The sequence below is a fragment of the Oncorhynchus nerka genome, linkage group LG2 (genome assembly GCF_034236695.1).
Source record: "Oncorhynchus nerka isolate Pitt River linkage group LG2, Oner_Uvic_2.0, whole genome shotgun sequence".
NCBI classification, from domain to species: domain Eukaryota; kingdom Metazoa; phylum Chordata; class Actinopteri; order Salmoniformes; family Salmonidae; genus Oncorhynchus; species Oncorhynchus nerka.
Genome location: NC_088397.1, coordinates 46,965,323 through 46,988,123, shown reverse-complemented (window position 1 = coordinate 46,988,123; position 22,801 = coordinate 46,965,323). Strand labels below are relative to the sequence as shown.

The 22,801-nt window shown below is 41.3% G+C and overlaps 2 long non-coding RNA genes across 4 annotated transcripts; both read left to right on the top strand.

Annotated features, from left to right (window-relative positions):
* The first annotated feature begins 1,271 nt into the window (after positions 1-1,271).
* LOC135572580 (uncharacterized) lies at positions 1,272-7,626 on the top strand. The gene is made up of 3 exons (XR_010464421.1): positions 1,272-5,115; positions 6,706-6,759; positions 7,451-7,626. It is a non-coding gene; the product is annotated as an uncharacterized LOC135572580 (long non-coding RNA).
* A 130-nt stretch (positions 7,627-7,756) lies between these two features.
* On the top strand, positions 7,757-12,125 carry LOC115145390 (uncharacterized). Of its 3 annotated transcripts, none has more exons than XR_003865952.2 (6): positions 7,757-7,849; positions 8,025-8,128; positions 8,238-8,331; positions 8,476-8,563; positions 8,654-8,838; positions 8,922-12,125. It is a non-coding gene; the product is annotated as an uncharacterized LOC115145390 (long non-coding RNA). The 3 variants fall into 3 exon arrangements; XR_003865954.2 differs by having other exon boundaries at positions 8,654-9,029; positions 9,192-12,125; XR_003865951.2 differs by having other exon boundaries at positions 8,654-12,125.
* The last annotated feature ends 10,676 nt before the right edge of the window (positions 12,126-22,801 follow it).

The following is a 22,801-nucleotide window of genomic DNA, read 5'->3' as shown; positions in this document are numbered from 1 at the left end:
CAGCTGGTCTGCACATGCTCTGAGGGCGCGGCTGGGGATCCCGTCTGGGCCTGCAGCCTTGCGAGGGTTAACACGTTTAAATGTCTTACTCACCTCGGCTGCAGTGAAGGAGAGTCCGCATGTTTTCATTGCAGGCCATGTCAGTGGCACTGTATTGTCCTCAAAGCGGGCAAAAAAGTTATTTAGTCTGCCTGGGAGCAAGATATCCTGGTCCGTGACTGGGCTGGTTTTCTTCTTGTGGTCCGTGATTGACTGTAGACCCTGCCACATACCTCTTGTGTCTGAGCCGTTGAATTGAGATTCTACTTTGTCTCTATACTGACGCTTAGCTTGTTTGATTGCCTTGCGGAGGGAATAGCTGCACTGTTTGTATTCGGTCATGTTACCAGTCACCTTGCCCTGATTAAAAGCAGTGGTTCGCGCTTTCAGTTTCACGCGAATGCTGCCATCAATCCATGGTTTCTGGTTAGGGAATGTTTTAATCGTTGCTATGGGAACGACATCTTCGTTCTAATGAACTCGCACACCGAATCAGCGTATTTCGTCAATGTTGTTATCTGACGCAATACGAAACATATCCCAGTCCACGTGATGGAAGCAGTCTTGGAGTGTGGAGTCAGCTTGGTCGGACCAGCGTTGGACAGACCTCAGCGTGGGAGCTTCTTTTTTTAGTTTCTGTCTGTAGGCAGGGATCAACAAAATGGAGTCGTGGTCAGCTTTTCCGAAAGGAGGGCGGGGCAGGGCCTTATATGTGTCGCGGAAGTTAGAGTAACAATGATCCAGTCTGAGATATGGCTTTTTCTTTGCAACTCTGCATCCCTGAGTCGCCTCTTTACTGTTGAACGGGGAGTGATGACCTCTACAGCAGAGTCTGTTTTTTGCCCCCTCCAAAAAGACAGAATTTGTAGATAATTGGCCCTCTTTCTGGGACTCACCCACAAACAGGACCAAGCCTGGCCTGTTGAGGAGTGACAGACTCCATCCTAGCTGGAGGGGTGCTCTCATCCTATCTATGAACATAGACAGGGCTCTAACTCCCCTAGCTCCACAATGAGATAGGGTGCAGGCCAGGCAGCAGGCTGTTAGCCAGCCTGCCAGCTTAGTGGAGTCTGCCACTGGCACAGTCAGTGTTGTCAGCTCAGTTATCCCCATTGAGACCGTGTCTGTGTCTCGATCTAGGTTGGGCAAAGCTAAACATGGTGGTGTTCGCTTTAGCAATCTCACCGTAATAAAGACCTCCATTCCTGTCATTATTGAAAGAGATTGTGCTATCTAAAAATAGGGCTACTTAATGCTAGATCCCTCACTTCCAAGGCAGTTAAAGTCAATTAATAAATCACTGATCATAATCTTGATGTGATTGGCCTGACTGAAACATTTACTGTGTTAAATGAGGCCTCACGTCCTGGTTACACTAGTGACCATATCCCCCGCGCATCTCGCAAAGGCGGGGGTGTTGCTAACATTTACGATAGCAAATTTACATTTACCAAAAAAAAAAAAAAATGTTCGTCTTTTGAGCTTCTATTCATGAAATCTATACAGCCTACTCAATCACTTTTTATAGCTACTGTTTACAGGCCTCCTGGGCCATATACAGCGTTCCTCACTGAGTTCCCTGAATTCCAATCGAACCTTGTAGTTATGGCAGATAATATTAAAATGTTTGGTGACTTTAATATTCACATGGAAAAGTCCACAGACCCACTCCAAAAGGCTTTCGGAGCCAACATGTCTCCGAACCTACTCACTGCCACAGTCATACTCTGGAAATAGTTTTGTCCTGTGGAATAAATGTTGTGGATCTTAATATTTTTCCTCATAATTCTGGACAATCGGACCACCATTTTATTACGTTTGCAATCGCAACAAATAATCTGCTCAGGCCCCAGCCAAGGATCATTAAAAGCTGTGCTATAAATTCTCGGACTACCCAAAGATTCCTAGATGCCCTTCCAGACTCCCTCCACCTACCCAAGGACGTCAGAGTACAACAATCAGTTAACCACCTGAGGAACTTAGTTTAACCTTGTGTAATAACCTAGATGCAGTAACACCCCTAAAAACAAAAAACTTTTGTCATAAGAAACTAGCTCCCTAGACTTCCGACTTTCACGAGTCCGACCGAGGGTAGTTTCCCTTCCCGGTCGGGTGGCACTCGGCGGTCGTCGTCACCGGCCTATTAGCTGCCACTGATTGTCTTTCCTCCCCCTCCATGTATGTTTATTGGTAGCACCTGTTTGTGATGATTAGTTGGGCTTCTTTAGACAGCCGGCCCGCCTGTTAGTTGTGCGGAATTAATTATTGTAACCTTCGGCTCTAATGTAGAGGAACGTGTTTGTTCCTGGTCGTGATTTTTCAGTTGTACCTTTCTCATTCCCCGTGTTTGGGGCCGTTATTATTGTGAGCACCCTGTGGTGCGTTGGTGCATTAAAGAGCACAGCATTGCACTCTCTGTCTCCTGCTTCTGACTCCACACCCACGACACCCGGAGCATTACACCGACTAGCTTGGAAAGACGGTACGTGCAGTATCGAAGGGCCTTCACTGCCTCTCGATCATTCTATTTTTCCAACTTAATTGAGAAAAATAAGAACAATCCCAAAATAATTGTTGATACTGTCACAAAGCTAACTAAAAAGCAGAATTCCCCAAGAGAGGATGGCTTTCACTTCAGCAGTGATAAATTCATGAACTTTGATGAAAAGATCATGATCATTAGAAAGCAAATTACGGACTCCTCTTTAAATCTGTGTATTCCTCCAAAGCTCAGTTGTCCTGAGTCTGCACAACTCTGCCATGACCCAGGATCAAGGGAGACACTCAAGTTTTTTAATACTATATTTCTTGACACATTGATGAAAATAATCATGGCCTCTAAACCTTCAAGCTGCATACTGGACCCTATTCCAACTAAACTGCTTCCTGTGATTGGCTGTCCTAGGTTGAACATAATAAACATCTCTCTATCCACCGGATGTACACCAAACTCACTAAAAGTGGCAGTAATCAAGACTCTCTTGAAAAAGCCAAACCTTGACCAAAAAATATTTTTAAAACTATCGGCCTATATCAAAACTCCCATTCCTCTCAAAAAATATTGAAAAAGCTGTTGCATAGCTGCCTTCCTGAAGACAAACAATGTATACGAAACGCTTCAGTCTGGTTTTAGAACCCATCATAACACTGAGACTGCACTTGTGAAGGTGGTAAATTACCTTTAAATGCCGTCAGACCGAGGCTCTGCATCTGTCCTCGTGCTCCTAGACCTTAGTGCTGCTTTTGATACCATCAATCACCACATTCTTTTGGGGAGATTGGAAATCCAAATTGGTCTTCACGGACACGTTCTGTCCTGGTTTAGAACTTATTTGTCGGAAAGATATCAGTTTGTCTCTGTGGATGGTTTGTCCACAAATCAACTGTTCCTCAAGGCTCCGTTTTAGGACCATTATTGTTTTCACTATATATTTTACCTCTTGGTTATGTCATTTGGAAACATAAGGTTAACTTTCACTGCTATGCAGACGACACACAGCTGTACATTTTGATGAAACATGGTGAAGCCCCAAAATTGCCCTCCCTGGAAGCCTGTGTTTCTGACATAAGGAAGTGGATGGTGTGAAATGTTCTACTTTTAAACTCGGACAAAACAGAGATGCTAGTTCTAGGTCCCAAGAAACAAAGAGATCGTCTGTTGAATCTGACAATTAATCTTGATGGTTGTACAGTTGTCTCAAGTAAAACTGTGAAGGACCTCGCCGTTTCTCTGGACCCTGATCTCTTTTGACGATTATATCATGTAACATGTATGTAACATTGCAAAAATCTGAAATGTTCTGTACAAAAACACAGAAAAATGAATCCATGCTTTTGTCACTTCTAGGTTAGACTACTGCAATCCTCTACTTTCAGGCTACCCGGATAAAGTACTAAATAAACTTCAGTTAGTGCTAAACACGGCTGCTAGAATCTTGACTAGAACCAAAAAATGTGATCATATTACTCCAGTGCTAGCCTCTCTACACTGGCTTCTTGTTAAGGCTAGAGCTAACCTGCAAAGAATTACATGGGCTTACTCCTACCTATTTTTCCGATTTGGTCCTGCCATACATAACTTCATATACGCTACAGTCACAAGACGCAGATCTCCTTACTGTCCCTAGAATTTCTAAGCAAACAGCTGGAGGCAGGGCTTTCTCCTATAGAGCTCCATTTTTATGGAATGGTCTGCCTATCCATGTGAGAGATGCAGACTTGGTCTCGACCTTTACGTCTTTATTGAAGACTCATCTCTTCAGTAGGTCCTATGATTGAATGTAGACCGGTCCAGGTGTGTGCAGGTGAACAGAAAGTCACTGGAGCAACGAACCGACCTTGCTGTCTCTGCCTGGCCCGTTCCCCTCTCTCCACTGGGATTCTGTGCCTCAAACCCTATTACAGGGGCTGAGTCACTGCCTTACTGGTGCTCTTCCATGCCGTCCCTAGAAGGGGTGCGTCACTTGAGGGGGTTGAGTCACTGACGTGATCTTCCTGTCTGGGTTGGCACCCCCCTCGGGTTCCTGCCGTGGGGAAGATCTTTGTGGGCTATACTTGGCCTTGTCTCAGGATGGTAAGTTGGTGATTGAAGATATCCCTCTAGTGGTGGGGGGCTGTAGTTTGGCAAAGTGGGTGGGGTTTTATCCTGCCTGTTTGTCCCTGTCCGGGGGTATCGTCGGGCGGGGCCACAGTGTCTCCCGGCCACTCCTGTCTCAGCCTCCAGTACTTATGATGCAATAGTTTGTGTCAGGGGGCTAGGGTCAGTCTCTTATATCTGGAGTATTTCTCCTGTCTTATCCGGTGTCCTGTGTGAATTTAAGTATGCTCTCTCTAATTCTCTCTTTTCTTTCTTTCTCTCTATTACTTTCTTTCCTTCTCTCTCTGAGGACCTGAGCCCTAGAACCATGTCTCAGGACTACCTGGCCTGATGACTCCTTGCTGTCCCCAGTCCACCTGGTCATGCTGCTGATCCAGTTTCAACTGTTCTGCCTGCGACTATGGAACCCTGACCTGTTCACCGGACATGCTACCTGTCCCAGAACTGCTGTTTTCAACTCTCTAGAGACAGCAGGAGTGGTAGAGATACTCTGAATGATTGGCTTTGAAAAGCCAACTGACATTTACTCCTGAGTTGCTCACCTTTTGCACCCTCTACAAGCACTGCGATTCTTATTATTTGACCATGCTGGTCATCTATGAACATTTGAACATCTTAGCCACGTTCTGTTATAATCTCCACCCGGCATGGCCAGAAGAGGACTGGCCACCCCTCATAGCCTGGATCCTCCCTAGGTTTCTTCCTAGGTTCTGGCCTTTCTAGGGAGTTTTTCCCAGCCACTGTGCTTCTACACCTGCATTGCTTGCTGTTTGGGGTTTTAGGTTCTGTTTCTGTACAGCACTTTACGCAGACGACACCATTCTATACACTTTCGGCCCGTCATTGGACACTGTGCTATCTAACCTCCAATCGAGCTTCAATGCCATACAACACTCCTTCCGTGGCCTCCAACTGCTCTTAAACGCTAGTAAAACCAAATGCATGCTTTTCAACCGATCGCTGCCTGCACCCGCTTGCCTGACTAGCATCACCACACTGGATGGTTCCGACCTTGAATATGAGGACACCTATAAGTACCTAGGTGTCTGGCTAGACTGCAAATTCTCCTTCCAGACCCATATCAAACATCTCCAATCGAAAATCAAATCAAGAGTCGGCTTTCTATTCCGCAACAAAGCCTCCTTCACTCAAGCTGCCAAGCTTACCCTAGTAAAACTGACTATCCTACCGATCCTCGACTTCGGCGATGTCATCTACAAAATTGCTTCCAACACTCTTCTCAGCAAACTGGATGCAGTTTATCACAGTGCCATCCGTTTTGTCACTAAAGCACCTTATACTACCCACCACTGCGACTTGTATGCTCTAGTCGGCTGGCCCTCGCTACATATTCGTCGCCAGATCCACTGGCTCCAGGTCATCTACAAGGCCATGCTAGGCAAAGCTCCGCCTTATCTCAGCTCACTGGTCACGATGGCAACACCCATCCGTAGCACGCGCTCCAGCAGGTGTATCTCATTGATCATCCCTAAAGCCAACACCTCATTCGGCCGCCTTTCGTTCCAGTACTCTGCTGCCTGTGACTGGAACGAATTGCAAAAATCGCTGAAGTTGGAGACTTTTATCTCCCTCACCAACTTCAAACATCAGCTATCTGAGCAGCTAACCGATCGCTGCAGCTGTACATAGTCTATTGGCGACGAATATGTAGCGAGGGCCAGCCGACTAGAGCATACAAGTCGCAGTGGTGGGTGGTATAAGGTGCTTTGGTGACAAAACGGATGGCACTATGATAGACTGCATCTATCATAGTAATCTATTGGTAAATAGCCCACCCATTTTCACCTACCTCATCCCCACAGTTTTTATTTATTTACTTTTCTGCTCTTTTGCACACCAATATCTCTACCTGTACATGATCATCTGATCATTTATCACTCCAGTGTTAATCTGCAATATTGTAATTATTCGCCTACCTCCTCATGCCTTTTGCACACATTGTATATAGACTCCCCTTTTTTCTCTACTGTGTTATTGACTTGTTAATTGTTTACTCCATGTGTAACTCTGTGTTGTCTGTTCACACTGCTATGCTTTATCTTGGCCAGGTCGCAGTTGCAAATGAGAACCTGTTCTCAACTAGCCTACCTGGTTAAATAAAGGTGAAATAAAAAAAATAAAAAATAAACATCAGCTGATGCAAGGAGGGCTTTATACAATGTTTTGATTGATTGACGTTGAGACTGGTATTTTTTGGGTACTATTTAATGAAGCTGCCAGTTAGCTAGCTAGGTACTGTAACTGTTATTGTAGCTTTCTGTTTGTATGTAGCTTGCACTTCAATGGCATCCCTCGAGGAGATTCTTTTATCTTTCCAACCAGGCAAAGTACTATGAAGGCACCACTGATCTCGACAAGAGTCACACCATTCAGAGAAATTCACAATTCAGGGTAATGGAGTTAATGGAATGGTATCAAACATGTGGTTAATCCCATTCTATTGACTCCATTCCAGCCATTATTATGAACCGTCCTCCCCTCAGCAGCCTCCTCTGATATAGTTATATGTCTGTCATATTGAGGTATCTAGCTATACGTTAAACCTGATCAATCAAATGGATAGGTGTAAGCAATTATGGTAATTCCAAATGCCCTTAACTCGGTGTCTTCTCTAGACATACACAGAGAGAGGAAGAACGTGAGAAAGAAAGGATGAAAGTGAGAGAGGTTGGAAGAGAGTGGAAGACCGACAGAGAGAAGATGGAGAGAGTAGAAACAGAGAGCGAGAAAAGCAGCAATGCAAATGTACTTACACTTGAGTATTTCAACAATTCGTCTCTTTCAACTTGTTAGGCAATCACAGTACCTACGGGGGAAGAATGGCCAGCCACACAGGAGGGTGATTTTTACTAAAGAGGAGAAGGAGGCCGTGCTGACCGAGATGCATGCTGGCCAATTCGGATTGAATAGCATGATTGCCAAAATCAACCTACGCTTCTTCTGACAGGGAATTGTCAAGGTGGTGGACAGCTGGGCAAGTGAAATAACCTTTTGCTAATCAATCACATTCTATTATTCCTGAAATTATTATGATTTAAATTAATGTCATATCAGGGAGCACACAATGTTTAAATGTGTCACTTTTTGCTTAAAGGTCAGTACGCTGTGTAGGGTGCCAGAAGTTTGAGAGGGTAAAGACTGTGGTGCCGGAGTTGAAGCCCATCAAAGGTGTTTCACCATGGCTCATGATCGGTAAGTGTCCCAATTCAAATTCAACTGAAAATAGGTTGTTTTATTTGACCACCGCAGAGTTCAATATTATAGAGTGTGTGTGTCAGTATCCTTACGAATATGAAAATCTGCTTACTGTATGACATATATACGGATAAGAATAAAGTCATATTCTCTCCAACACTTTAAATGTTAGAGGTGGATCTCATCGGACCCTTCACGAAATCCAGTAATGGCAACAGCTGCTGTCTGACGGCGACCGATCACTTTACCAAGTGGGTGGAGGCAATACCCAGTAAGGTCAGTAAAGGAAGAGAACGTACTTAACTCTAAATTCCCTTCTTGTAACCCATTAAAAAGGGTGCGTGTAACCAAAAATGTATTTTCATTTTGTATGATACCCATCAAGGACGAAACTGGCGAGGCCACATCCAAGGCGATGATGGACATCTTCAACACCTGAGGTCCTCTTGAGTGACTGAGGTCATGAACGCTGGATCAAGGTACGGATGTCATAGGTTATATTCTGTCACCAATGGTTTGTTTTATTTTTTACAATTTGTTTTTGTTTATCCATGGTACATAATCAGACATATTTCAATATCTTACATTCTCAATAGATATCGCTTTCCTACCCCCTCCTCCAGGTTTGGTGAATGGACCAACGAGACCCTCAAGACTGCAATGGGCAAGTCCTTTGGCGGGTACCAGGAATGGTGGGAGAACAACCTGAAGGTAATTCACAGCATCGTCCAGGCCTCCACCAAGTAAGGAGGTAAAACATGATATGAAATATAATTGCATTTATTCCTGTTATCAATCAAGGTGAAACTGAACATCGAAAAGGTACAGGAGAAACAGAAGGAGAGCTACCGGAGCAGAATCAAGAAGGGGAACAAGTGATTCGATATCCGGGCGAATTACTTGCTTTGGAAGAAGTAGGAAAGGAAGGCGAGACCTGGGAAACCTCACTGCACTTTCGCTCCTAGCTGGGGTCACCATCTGTCAAAGTATGTTAAGCTTTGGTTGACATTCGAGAAAGCAGGAAATGGTAGTTATGCTGAGCTTATAAAAACTCTCCAAATGGTTTTAGGACCATCGACTGTCCAAGACCCCCAGGAGGTATCCCATCCACCAGAGCCAGTGAGTTCAGATCAGTCTGATTCTCTGTGCTCGTGAGTGTGAGGGGGACCAGCTTGCGGTAGGCTATACCATCCAAAACTCTTTAAAAGTACATACAGCATATGCCATTTATAACACTGCACTTAACCATCAAATATTCTCACAGCAAAGGCTAACTTGTGTGTTTGCTTGTTTACGTCTGTCTCCTACCCTGTTCCCTTTAACTCTGCCCCACACCCAGACATGGATCCACCTGATGTCCTCCATTACCAATCACCCTCCAACGTTTCATTCCATCATCTACAGTTAATGTCATTGTCATTAATTGCTAAGAAAGTTTTCTTGCTCTATCATACTGGGCACAGTACTGAGATACACAGACTAATTAAAAACACTAGCACTGCAAACACTCAGAACAAAGAGAGTAGCAGTGACTGGACTTTGCAGTCTCCCTCTTCAAGTCCCCCATCTGAGACTGGCTGCCTGTGGAGAACAAGTGACAGGCAGAACCTCAAACCCACACAGCAACCACCTCCTCTATATTCCACACACCAGAGTTCAGACTTTTAGTCTAAGATTGAGTGTTCAAAAAAATCAGTGAAAATAAATGAATGACACAACTGTACCAAAAATAATATCTAAGTTTATGTATTACAATCTTAAATATTGCCAGGTTGGTTTTCACAGATGTTGTAAGGTATCCTTTGGTGGAATTGATTTGTTCCACATTATTCTTTGTTGTTTCCTAGGACCTACAATAGATGCATATATATTCAACCACAAGGGTGTACTAATGAGCTATGCGAGATAGGGGGAAAAATGAATCGTAATAGAGGACTACTGAAAATATTATTTCAGTGTAGGGAAGGGCAGGTGAAAATAAAAACATACCAGCCAGACAAGCCAGTGTATGAATCAAACAGATTAGCATATGAATGGAGTGGAAATTAGCTGACTATTTCCAAAAACATAGCACAGTTTAAGACATGGATTTCATGTTAAAAAAGGTGCCCAAAAGTAGTTTGAAGTAATGTTTTCATTTTGTTAGCTAAACAAAACTTGTTTAAACAGCGGAAATTATCACGGAAATCAGCCTTGTTGGTATAGCGATGATGAAAAGAACGTAATTTAGGCTGTAATGATTTCCAAATTCGAATCATTAGGTCATCACACCGTTGATATAGCAACGTATGCTAATAGTTTATCGAATGCCATTGTGACGCACGGGGTGGGGGGGCAATATTTGGGATCACGTGCCCTGCATGTCCTGCCTGGTCAGTATTCGGCCATGATAGCTGGCTAGACTAACTTACCAATCAAAAAACTGTTAGCTGACATGGCTAATTGAGCGACTGTCAGTGACTGACATAATGAGGCAAAACCTTCTGATGCACAACAAAATTTGAGAGCCCGACAGAGTAGAAAAGAAAAAAAAAGCCTCGGGGCCTTTGATTTGTAATCCGACGTTACAACTGGGAGAAGGCATATGAAAAGGGAACAGCCAGCAATTTCATCAACCGTGATCTTGTCTCACTGTGATATTTTTTAGCCCGGAATTGGAACTCTCAACATGAAAAATTACTAAATAATTTAGTCGAATTGAAACGAGACCACTTTCCATTGGTCACAAAGGGACAAAATCACTTCATCCGCAAAGCTGAAGTTGTAACGAATTTGCAGACATTGGAATGGTATCTACGTCACTCAGAGGAAGCCTGGCAAAAAAATGCTTTGTCGTCAGTTGTGTGAAATGGGGCCAAATTTGTACTGTCACTAAATGTGATCATCTTTATTTTACAGTTATAAGAAAGGTAAATTGTTAATAATTTGTTACTATATTTCTGAAGCATTTCAGTCATTTTAAGCCCTATTACCCTTCTTTTGTTGAAAAGGAAAACAATTATAATTTTTTTTTTTACCTCTACTACGTTAAGGCAAAATATAGATGTCAGCGTAAATTGACATACCCTAAAGTAATAATTTTTCATTAGATGGCCATCAACAATAACTAATTCTGCATAGTTCTAGAAAGGTCTGGAACTCACCGTTCTGGTAACAAGTGTTATAAATTGCTGAGGTGTATTCTCTTCTCAGTGCACAAACTCAAGTACATAGTACTAATAATATGAGAAACCTTTGCTATGAGCACAGTGCCTAGACCAGCACCTTGAGGCAATTATGCTGAAGGAGTGACTTCAGCTGTCTGGTACAAGTACGCAATGCAAAAAATATATATATTTCACTGTCCTTACCCAAGACCACGTGAATACTCACAATGCTAAATAAATACTATGCAAAAGCAATTATGAGAACAGACCCACTCAAGTACACCAAACTCCAGTCCCATTGATGGGTTCCAAGTCCATTAGAAACACTTGCCCACTTCCATTATCTTACCTCAAACTTTTAGAAGATATGTAGCATAGCATGCAGTACTGCTGCAATTTCACCCTGGTACAGAACTCTCCTAAGATAGCTCAGTGGTTTGAAGCATCGGTTATCCTCTAAATGTATCTATACATCATTAAACAGATGTGTTTGTAAGAGTTGATTGATCTATCCAATGAACCATCCTTAAGTACTCTGATGGGTACAGAGAGACACAGACACAGAACAAAGGGGCTGCCAGCAGTAAAATGTTTCCCTGTCAAAAGGCTAGATTATGTGTATTGTTATGACACCACATTTCTAAATAAAAGGTATTCTCAGGCACAATTAGATGACCTATTCTCGGGGAAATAAATTCATTTAACGTTGGGATTTAAAAAATATTTTACACGTGAGTTCCTAAGAATTGTTTTATGTTCTTTATCATTTTAAATGTTTACTTGGCAGATCATTGACTTCTTTTGGTTGCTTTGTGTAGAGCTGTAGAAAGGTGACAAATGAAGTACGATGCATTCCTTCCTTGCCTATACACCAACTCAAATACCCACACACTACAATCCCAGTCCATTAGAAAATCATGACCCCCTTTAGTATCTCAGTAAACATGTATTTATTGTGGTTTGCCCGTTTTCAAGTGTCACTTCTGCCTATAGGGGGTCGCCCTCACTAAGCCACACCTCCAATATAATTTTTCAGAATGCCTTGCCTTTTTGAGTGAATTGTACCACCCATGACTGTATTTGTTAGTGTCATGGTTCTTGAATTCATCAGTAAAAAATAAAATAAAACTGGAACAACCATTTCATTAAAAAATATAACAAAATGATTGGATTCGTTTAGAAAAATATGTTATTTATCTTTGTGTAGCGTAAGATTAATCACTCAATGTATATGCAAAAACACAGATTTTAAAAACAATTTTAAAAAATCTACCTGCAGTAGCATGCTGGAAAAAACGTAATTTGTTATCATTAGAGTTGATATGACTCCTAATTTAGTTTTGAGTCAGTACCACATTAACATTTCAAGTAGTAATGCCTTTTCACTGACATTGTGTTCAACTTACTAGAAGTATTTGAGTTTAAAAGTCCTTGGGGATTACAGTGTAAACACCCTTGGTGTCAAACTGAGGTTACCATGGCAACAAACTCACAAGCCACAACAGCGCCTCTGGTAAATGAACACAAATGGCTGAGAGATGCTTTCAGCAGACTGGGGATCGGTGTAATGGAATTACTCTCTCTTATATCCACACTGCTCACACACGTCAATGAATGTCTACTTAGCCAGGCGCTAAAATAGAACTTGGTTCTATTTGTGATGCTTGATGCGCTGCAAGTCCCGCCTCTCCCATCTCCTCATTGGTTTTTAGGAGCATATACCCACGTGGGGGATTGAAAGATGAACTGAGGTGCACACTCCAGTCCAGTTGGTGATGGTAATGCACCTTAAAGTTGGTTGCCAACTGCCATATAAAGTCCAAAGAAGAAGAAGGAAGAAGCCAGAAGGAGGAGATTTTACTAGAAACAAATCCGGTTTACTATTAATTGTCGGAGTAGAGGACCTTGTGCATTTCAGGTAAAATAACAACCCAATGTGTATATCCCAGGACAAATTAGCTAGACATTTCCTGTCTGGAAACACTTCTAAGTCACATAGAAACACACTCACTGAGACTAACACGCTTTAGTTGCATGTTGTTTACACCGTTACATTTGTAAATACATCCTTGCCTATGGACTGATGTATTTAGATCACTTTCTTTGTCACTGCCCTGTGATCGGCAAGATAGTTGTTTTACTATTGTATTGGCTTTGGTTCAAGTATTCTATTCTATCAAAACCTGATTTGTTTTACCTTTTTTTTTCATGGGAGCGAATGTTAGGAATAGGAAGGGGATATCAACCTTCGTTGATCTCTTTAGTTTAGAATATGACGGTGAGTCTTGTAGATATCCCCTTTCTCTTGTTTTTCATTTGAAAGATGGCACAGCACTGTTAGAGTTCTCCCTGATGAGACTGTGAGGAGGATCAGGATACAGGCCTTCTTGACTGAGTAAACACCTCTTCTTTACCCCCTCTGAGTCTAAACTCACGTTGACCGTTTTTAGAGATACGGGTATGAATAACATAACATAATTTGGAATGTTGCTTACTTACACAGAGGCACATCACATACTGTAGGCATGCACTTACATACGCAGGCATGCACACGTTGACACACTGATTTGTGCATTTATGCACAACTAAACACACACCATGGATGCAATCCCATTATTGATCTGCTTTAATGTTAAAAATGAAAACAAACCAAGACTCACAGCAATGAGGCAAACACATCAACACTATTCGGTATGGAACACTAGTCAATGGATCTCATTTGCTGTCAGTCGGTGACTTAGACCATTCATCTATTTCATCCAAATTACTTTGGTGGTCTATCCCGGTTATGTGATTTAGTAGTTCCACCTTAATTGGACTCTACAGAACACAGACAAGACCTCTATCCTCGTCCCTGTTTTAATCATCCCCTTCAGCGTTGAGAGAGTGAATTAAAGTTTCATGATTAAAGTTTCCCAAGTTCCTTCTCAAGCTGAAAAGGGCTTTTACTACTCTCCTTTCTACTGGATAGCTTCTTGGAGCTGTTGAGAGGCCACCGATACTATACACTCAACCATTTAGATTGCACAGAAGACACATTTACGTCAGCGTTCGATAATGGACTAACAAAGTGCTATCCACAGCACTCTGTTCTTGCAGCTCACACTACAATTAAACTCGTAAATGAACACAAATCTGTCACTCGTAGAAAATCCTTGATGGCAAAAAAACGGTGCTTTCACCACAGAGGACCACTAGCTTCAGAAGAACACTGTTTCAACACCATAGGGTTCACTGAATGCAACAGTGAATGTGTCCAGTAGGCAGCTGCTTCCAGGACCTCCATGGTGAGACGTGTGGAGGCTCAGGCTGACTAGAGGCTCTCTGACAGGGGCCATGGTAATTGGAGTAGCTGCTGCTCTCTGGCTCTGGCCCACTTGCTGTTCTGGTTGCCTTGCACAGCAAGCTGATGGGGAATCATAGGCCAGCCTGTCACTGAGGGAGATGCTAGGTCAGGATCGTGCTCAGTGCTTGTGTTGAAAGAAGATGTGGCTAGCTGCTCCTGTATTGCAGTAGAACCAGCCAGCAGTTGGAGGAAACACAAAGAGAGAAAAGCTCAAACAGATCATATCGGCAGAGACATGTTCGCTAGGTGAGGACCTCCTAGAGCCTAAAGGTTACTGAACAACGATGAGGAACATCAATTCTACAGTACAAAATGTGGAACAGAGTGGTTCCTAAGTGGAGGTCAGTGTTACTTTACGCTACACCAAACATGGCTGCTTCATAAGAGGATACATTATATGGAACATAGAGAATCAGGCAAGTTACTGTAATACTAATTCTGCCTCGCCTTTGCTCTGTAATACACTGCTTCCCAGTCCTGGGAGTAGCTATCTGCTATTGCTGTTAGCTTGTTTTGTCTGATATTTGTCCAAGGACTTTCTTTTTTTTGGTGACAGGTTTTACTGGATATATGTCTTTGTTAAGTGGAGATCTTGATTAAAGATCCAGGGACCCAATGGCCCAGCTACTGTAATAGAAATTAATGTCTGTCATGCTGAAAAGATATCGAGGACTTTATTAAGCCCTGCTGACCAAGGGCTTGACTTCATCAAAAGTATCTATTAGAAGGGGATTGAAGTTCAAGAGGAGATATATTAATGAGGGAATATAGCTCGCCAGCTTCTAGTCCTTAAAACGGAAAATTAGTTAGCATTTTCTACCTCTGGTTCGTTTGCCATTCCTATGGTGGAAGTGATTTGGAAAAATAATGGGGTTTTTGGATATTCACCGAAAATAAGGTCATATGGTTAACCCAGGCTTAGGAGATTTTATACGTTTTGTTCTATGAGATAATATCAATCAGTTAACATGGCCTTTATGAATTATGAAGGCTAGCGCTTAAGAGCGTTGGGCCAGTATCCAAAAGGTTACTGGTTCAAATCCCAGAGCTGGAAAGGTGAAAAATCTGTCGGTGTCCTTGAGCAAGGCACTTAACGGTAATTGCTCCTGTACGTTGCTCTGGACAAGAGCATCTGCTAAATTATTAAAATATAAACATAACATGTGCTCAAAATCAATCAGTTGCTAACAAGTCGCTAACTGCCATAGAAATGGAACTACAGCATTAGTTGCAAAATGTTTCACTTCACTACACCGACCACGCAAACTAGTGTACACTACTAACACTAGTCCACCAAAAATCTAGTTTGCTCTATGCTTACTAAGTCGAACGAAAATGCAAGGATGGTACATTGTTCTGCTCCAGGTTGTAACCACATCTCTTCCACGGGAAGTTGCTTGTTTTATTGGTTCTCGAACGATGTTGTCCAGAAGAGACTTTGGGTCTGTTGGATAACGTAAGCTAAGCCTGTTAGCTATACGTCAAAGGTGTAGTTTTATTTTTCACATGCTAGCACTGCGTTAGCTTTTTACTTGTTTTGATTACATAAATGCTTAAAAAAGGTGATGTTAACTGATTAAGATGATCTCATAGAACAAAACATATAAGATCTTCTAAGGATGTGTTTTCCACAGACATTATTTTTTTGGCATTTATCAACAACAAAAAACATTCATTTCCCCATAGCCTTTGGCCAACGAGCCATGGCAGAGATAGCATCTGCTAGTGCCTATAAAAAATGACTATTGCTCTCTATTAGAACAACATTAGCAGAGATTTGTACGACACTTCAAAGCTCAATTAGAAGCCCTTAGTGCAGAAAAGCATGAGCACGTCTCCGTGAATTTCAGGGGTAACAGACTTTTCTTGCTGAAGGGTTTGATTTTGGGAGAGATTTGAAGAAACCTTGTAACAATGATAGAATAGTGTTCTATTTCTATAGTGTTAGATTGAATATAGAAAAGAATGCTGTTAAAAACCCGAGGGACTACTTTTGTTGGTAACGCATGAATGTATTAGTGTAAGTGTTGAGGGTTACCTGTGGGTTGGCGTGATCGTGAGAGAGCTGAGAGTTACAGGTCAAATCGGGTTGCAAGGTTGACTCAGTCAGACACAACATGTTTCTATTTACATTTGGATATTTACTCTTTATTGGTCTATGTTGGAGAAGGTTTTTAATAACTCCACGGTTACAAAATAAATAGGAATAGTCATGCAACAGGGATATTTTCATATCAGAATTTTGGCTAGCGGTTGAACCGGATGGGCTGAGAGGAATGGACTTGATCTTAGCTTAGTTTAAAGAAAGATGAGAGAAGTAATGAGGCTCAATGTGATGGAAACCTGTCATCCTTAAATGAGCCTGAATATGCCTGAAAGGGGAGAAACCTTCAGAAATACAATAGCACAGCAACACGAGTCAGAATGCTTGGAAACCCCGCGTAGCCATTGATTAGCAGCAATCTACTGTTTTACAAGTCCACTATTTCATTGTTTAACACTCAAAAATTATCATTTGTATATTCTCATCTTCCACTTTCATTACAATGTACGAGGAATTCATGGACATTATATCATCAGTGAAGAGAAATAGGCATTTGATAATCATTTGATGTATTATTCACTATAATTGCCATATAGAGATATTAGCAGATTTACCTTTTTTGAGACAGCAAATAAAAAACATCTCCAGGTTTCAGACAGTTGCTTAAAGCGTGACTTTTTCCCATATAACTGAATTGACATTAGGAAACTGAAACCACACCCTCACACACACACATTGACAAAGAAATTGTTACATTGTAACAGCAGACACACATAAAATGCACCCTGATTGACTAAAGAAAATCGACAACCATTCATTATTGCCCTCGTTCATGTTATGTCCTTGGGGATTGTCTGGTAGTTCAACATTTTGTAAGGCATGTAACATGAAATCGTATCACTTTCTCAAGAATCTCTGTACTTTTCTTCGTTCATCTTTCCCTCAACCCTGACTAGTCTCCCAGTCCCTGCCGCTGAAAAACATCCCTACAGCATGATGCTGACACCACCATGCTTCACCGTAGGGATCTTGGTTTCATCAGACCAGAGAATCTTGTTTCTCATGGTCTGAGAGTCCTTTAGGTGCCTTTTGGCAAACTCCAAGGGGGCTGTCATGTGATTTTTTACTGAGGAGTGGCTTCCGTATGGCCACTCTAGATAAAGGCCTAATCGGTGGAGTGCTGCAGAGATGGTTGTCCTTCTGGAAGGTTCTCCCATCTCCACAGAGGAACTCTGGTAGAGTGACCATCGGGCTCTTGGTCAACCTCCCTGACCAAGGCTCTTCTCCCCCGATTGCTCAGTATGACAGTGGCCAGCTCTAGGAAGAATCTTGGTGGTTCCAAACTTCTTCCATTTTAGAATGATATAGGCCACTGTGTTCTTAGGGACCTTCAATGCTGCAGAAATACTTTGGTACCCTTCCCCAGATCTGTGCCTCGACACAATACTGTCTGGGAGCTCTACGGACAATTCCTTTGACTTCATTGACCTTATATAGACAGATGTGTGCCTTTCCAAATCATGTCCAATCAATTGAATTTACCACAAGTGGACTCCAATCAAGTTGTAGAAACAACTCAAGGATGATCAGTGGAAACAGAATGCACCTGAGCTCAATTGAGTCTCATTGCAAAAGGTCTTAATACTTATATAAATAAGGTATTTTTTATCTGTAATACATTTGCAAAAATGTCTAAAAACCTGTTTTCGCTTTGTCATTATGTGGTATTGTGTGTAGATTCATGAGGAACATTTTGTATTTGGTCCATTTTAAAATAAGGCTGTGACATAACAAAATGTGGAAAAGGTCAAAGGGTTTGAAAACTTTCCGAATGCACTGTAATTTCTAATATACTTAAGTATCAAAGTAAAAGTATGAATAATTTCAAAAAAAATCCTTATATTAAGCAAACCAGACACAGCAATGTGTGTGCTTTTTTTATGTGTATGTATAGCCAGGGGCACACGTAGGGTGGCCACATTTAAAATACCCAAATGCGGGACAAAGGGAAGATTTTGCCGGACATTCACGGGACAGTGTAGTCTACATTAATTTTAAAAATGTGTGTGAATTGGATCATTTTCCTGTCCTGCTAAGCATTCCAAATGTATTGAGTACAATGTATGGAGTGCAAAGTACATTATTTTCTTTAGGAATGTAGTGAAGTGAAAGTAAATGTTGCCAAAAATATAAATAGTAATGTAAAGTACAGATACCCTCACAAACAACGTAAGTAGTACTTTAAAATATTTTTACTTAAGCACTTCACACCACTGCCTGAGGGAGATTTGTAACGGTGTCCTGGACTATAATGGAAATTAATTGTAGAAACAAACAGTATACAACTTTAAACTGGTAGGTCTGTATCTAGGTAATTGGCTTTTGATTGTATTTCAACCTATCCACATTTAGCTAGACATGTAGGCATGTATTAAGGGCTGTCTGCTGTCTTATTAAGAATGCAATAAAAGGTCCAAATAGAGAATGACATTCAGATTGCTTTAATATAAAGAAATGGTCAGAAAGAGCATGACTCAATTATTCTTCTGCCAGTACTATGGAGAGTTGGTAATATGCTAAACATTTTAATAGGGCACCAGGGAGAGAGATCTGGAGAGGGCATGGCCAACACTGCCAAGTTTGAAATTGTTCAATCTGTTGGTTTTAGAGAAAAATATTAAGGATCAATGTGATAGGGTTGCATTTCACATCAAGTAGCCGCCAGGGAGCTACAGATGTAGAATCTTAATTTGATCGTCCTGTTGCATGAGCTCTCTTCCTGAATTTGTTTTATCAGCCCCTAAAAAAATGTACATTAATTACAATCCACATAATAATTCACATTTCCTGTTGCTGCAGGATTATTTTCCTGCTGTAGCAACACACTGGTCACAGACATCAGTTCAACATCTAGTTTTCATTTATATTGGTTGAGTTTTCAACTAATGTTAATTCAAGGTGAAATCAACCAAAAATGTCACCAATCTCATTGGATTTATGTTAGAATTTGGTTGAAAAAAGACCAAATGCTCTTACATTGATTCCTTTTTGCAAATTCAATTCGTTTTCCACATTTATTCACTGTCATCACATGCATTTTTGGGGGGTTGAAATGATGTGGAAGTTGTTTGATCCCACAACTTACATATGTAGAACACAACGCCACCCCATACTTCATGGGTCACTTTCATATCATTTAAGAGTTTTTGTGACCTCAAGCCTGTTAATACATAACCCTATGCACAGCCACATCTGGTATGAACACTCCCATGGCACCTCATTTCAGCTGTGTCACAGACAGGGGCTGGGTCACCTCATGATCCTCAAGTCAAATGAAGCAATGTCACAATTACATGCAAAGTGAAGTCCCAGTGTTCTCTGGTTAGTTTGATGACTTCATTCATTTGACTTTGACGGTTATCAAAATAGCACCGTAAAGGAAAATGGAGGCCCAGTGTTCTTCAGATTTGGTGTTAATAATGGATATTGTGCTAATTGACCTATTATGTGCCTGCTAAGACAGTGGTTCTCAAACTGTGGGTCAGGATGCACTTGTGGGTCACAGCAGGGGTCTAGGTCGGTCACTGGATGACATTTTTGTGCATTGCACAAATGTAGAAATACATTTTCGGGATAGAAAAACTCTTTCAGTGTCAACATAAACGACTAAAATGCAATAGAAAGTATGCAGAAAAGATAATGGACCTATATATATTTTTTATAATAGCCTAGAACCTTTGAGAACTTACAATCAAACAAATTAAAGCTAGACAGTCTGGCCCCCATTGATTTTGTTGTAATGTTTGAGCATAAGAACATAGCATCAGCCATATCCTTGTCCCGGACCTGATGTTTTCACTCTCTCTCTCCCCCTCCCTCTCTCCATCCCAGTGGCAACCCGTCATGTTTTGAGCCCCACATTTTTATCAATAAATAAATGAAAATCCAATCCCCTTGGGTGCTGCCATAGAGTTACATTAGAAGTGCCCATGAAGGCTCAAGGTCATTGGCCACAGATAAAATGATGTCATATCACCTTATACTGTATCAACAGTAGTTTTAATTGGACTGATCATGTCAAAATCATATTTCAAAATCTTAGCTAGCAATCATCATCATAAATTAACCATCCTGCTGTGTTCCGGTCGAATTGGACTGATTCGACCGGTTTTCTCTCTGAAAAATGTAGTTAATTTAATCTGATTGTCATAAGGTTCCATTACTTTGTCCACACAGGGCATCTGAACACACAAAATACATTTAAATGATTTTCATTTAACTTTTGTACACCTGTGATGTTCCCGGTCAAAAATGACCGGTCATTAGGATGAATGGGTGACTACAATTAGTGTATTGAATTGAGTTCAGGCACATGTCCATTAATCAGATGGACACACTTCCTCTCCCAGACCCCCACATGCATGTGTGTTTGAGCGCACACACACATACACACCTCACTCCCCTTCTTGGCTTCCATGGCAACCCCCATGGGAATCTTTCCCCCAATATAATTTTTCCCCCACGGAAACCACACCTGTTGGCATTCAAACAAACAATCACAACATTGTTTCAATAATATATAGAACTTTTCTCACAGCTCTGGTATATAAAACTTTTTTGAGACCTTGCTCACAATGTATTATGTGGCAGCACAATGTAATGCTTCTCGTTGGTGGAAGGAGAGGAGGACCAAAATGCAGAGTGGTAAGTGTTCGTCTTGTTTTAATTGAACAAACTGAACACTACACAAAATAATAACGAAGAGACACCGAAACAGTTCTGCCAGGTGAACAGACACTAAACAGAAAATAAACACCCACAACCAAAATGGGGAAAACAGGCTACCTAAGTATGATTCTCAATCAGAGACAACAAACGACACCTGCCTCTGATTGAGAACCATACTAGGCCAAACACATAGAAATATAACAACCTAGAAAACGGAACATAGACTACCCACCCCAACTCACGCCCTGACCAACCTAACACAAAGACCAAAAAAGGGAACTAAGGTCAGAAAATGACACACAATGACCAAATTATATACTGTATGTGAGGCTCTTGATCACATCTTTGATCATGACACTGGTGAGGAGGAGAGAGTCCTTGTTAAACTTTGACACAAAGTAGCCTGTCATAAATACCACAATATGTTTCATCTGAGTATTTGTTATAGTCAAAATAATCCATACATTATGCTTTTTTTTAAACTCAAAAACGAGTTGTATGAGCTCAGGTCAATGAGGCCTACAGGTCATAAATAGCTAATAGAAGTTCAAAACTTGTAATGTTCACAAGACTTTAAGTTGATAAAAAGATCTAACGCAAGATTTGGTAATAATATATGTATTATTATGGATTTATAGTCAGCTATAATGGGCCGGTCATTTTGGACCGGGAACACAGAATTAATTAACATGAAACGAACACAACAGGAGGATTAAATTGACAATCTACTTGCAAATAATTTTTAATCCTTGTTTTATAAAAGAGAAATTATAGATTAAACATATCTGTGCTCATCGGCCATTGGACATAAACATTATGTACACAACAAGTTAGAAATCACAATTTCAACAATGAGTGGTTTGGAAATGGCTAACTGCAAGCATTGCAAAGCACTCACTAGTCTGCTATTCAGTAGTGGCTGTGTGGTCCCAAGTCTGGGTTTAAGGGTTTCTTTTCCAAGCTTAAAATTATAAACATTCAACATTGGCCATGCTGTCAATCCAGCATGATTTCTGCCGCGCTCAAAACAACTGTTAACTCGGAACTGGGATATCTGACTTCAGTGAGTTCAAGACAACTGGGAACTCAGGGAAAAACGAGCTCCGACGAAGGACCAACACCCCACCGTCCTGTTCAAGTGAGCACAGCACAACAAGGCGAGTCCAAAAATGTCCTGTATGCTGATGCGTAAATTATGTAATATGCCAGGGAGATATGTATACTGTAGCTAAGAAAGTAATACTAAGTGCATGTTGTGTAGTAAGCAGTTAATAGCCCATGTGCCTCACCCTAATAATTTAGTCTATTTTCCCCTCTTAATTTCGCCTACTGTTCTGACTTGGTGGTGCACATGTAGCCTATAACCTGTTTTAGAGAAATGTAATCATCAAATATTGCAAAGGCTTTCATTGTATACTTATATGCCCCCTTTATTTATCCTATGGTTCTACCTTGGTGTACAGGGAGAACTGTCGCTGTACATTTTCAAACGTGCTGAACAAATAGTTATATTGACTACGTCCGCCCTAGCTTGCTCAATGGTGTACAGGGAGAACGGACCATGTACTGAATTCTGTCGCTGTACATTTTCAAACGTGCTGAACAAATAGTTATATTGACTACGTCCGTCCTAGCTTGCTCAAAATTACAGATTGCCATAGTTTGTACATATCAATTTGTCAGAA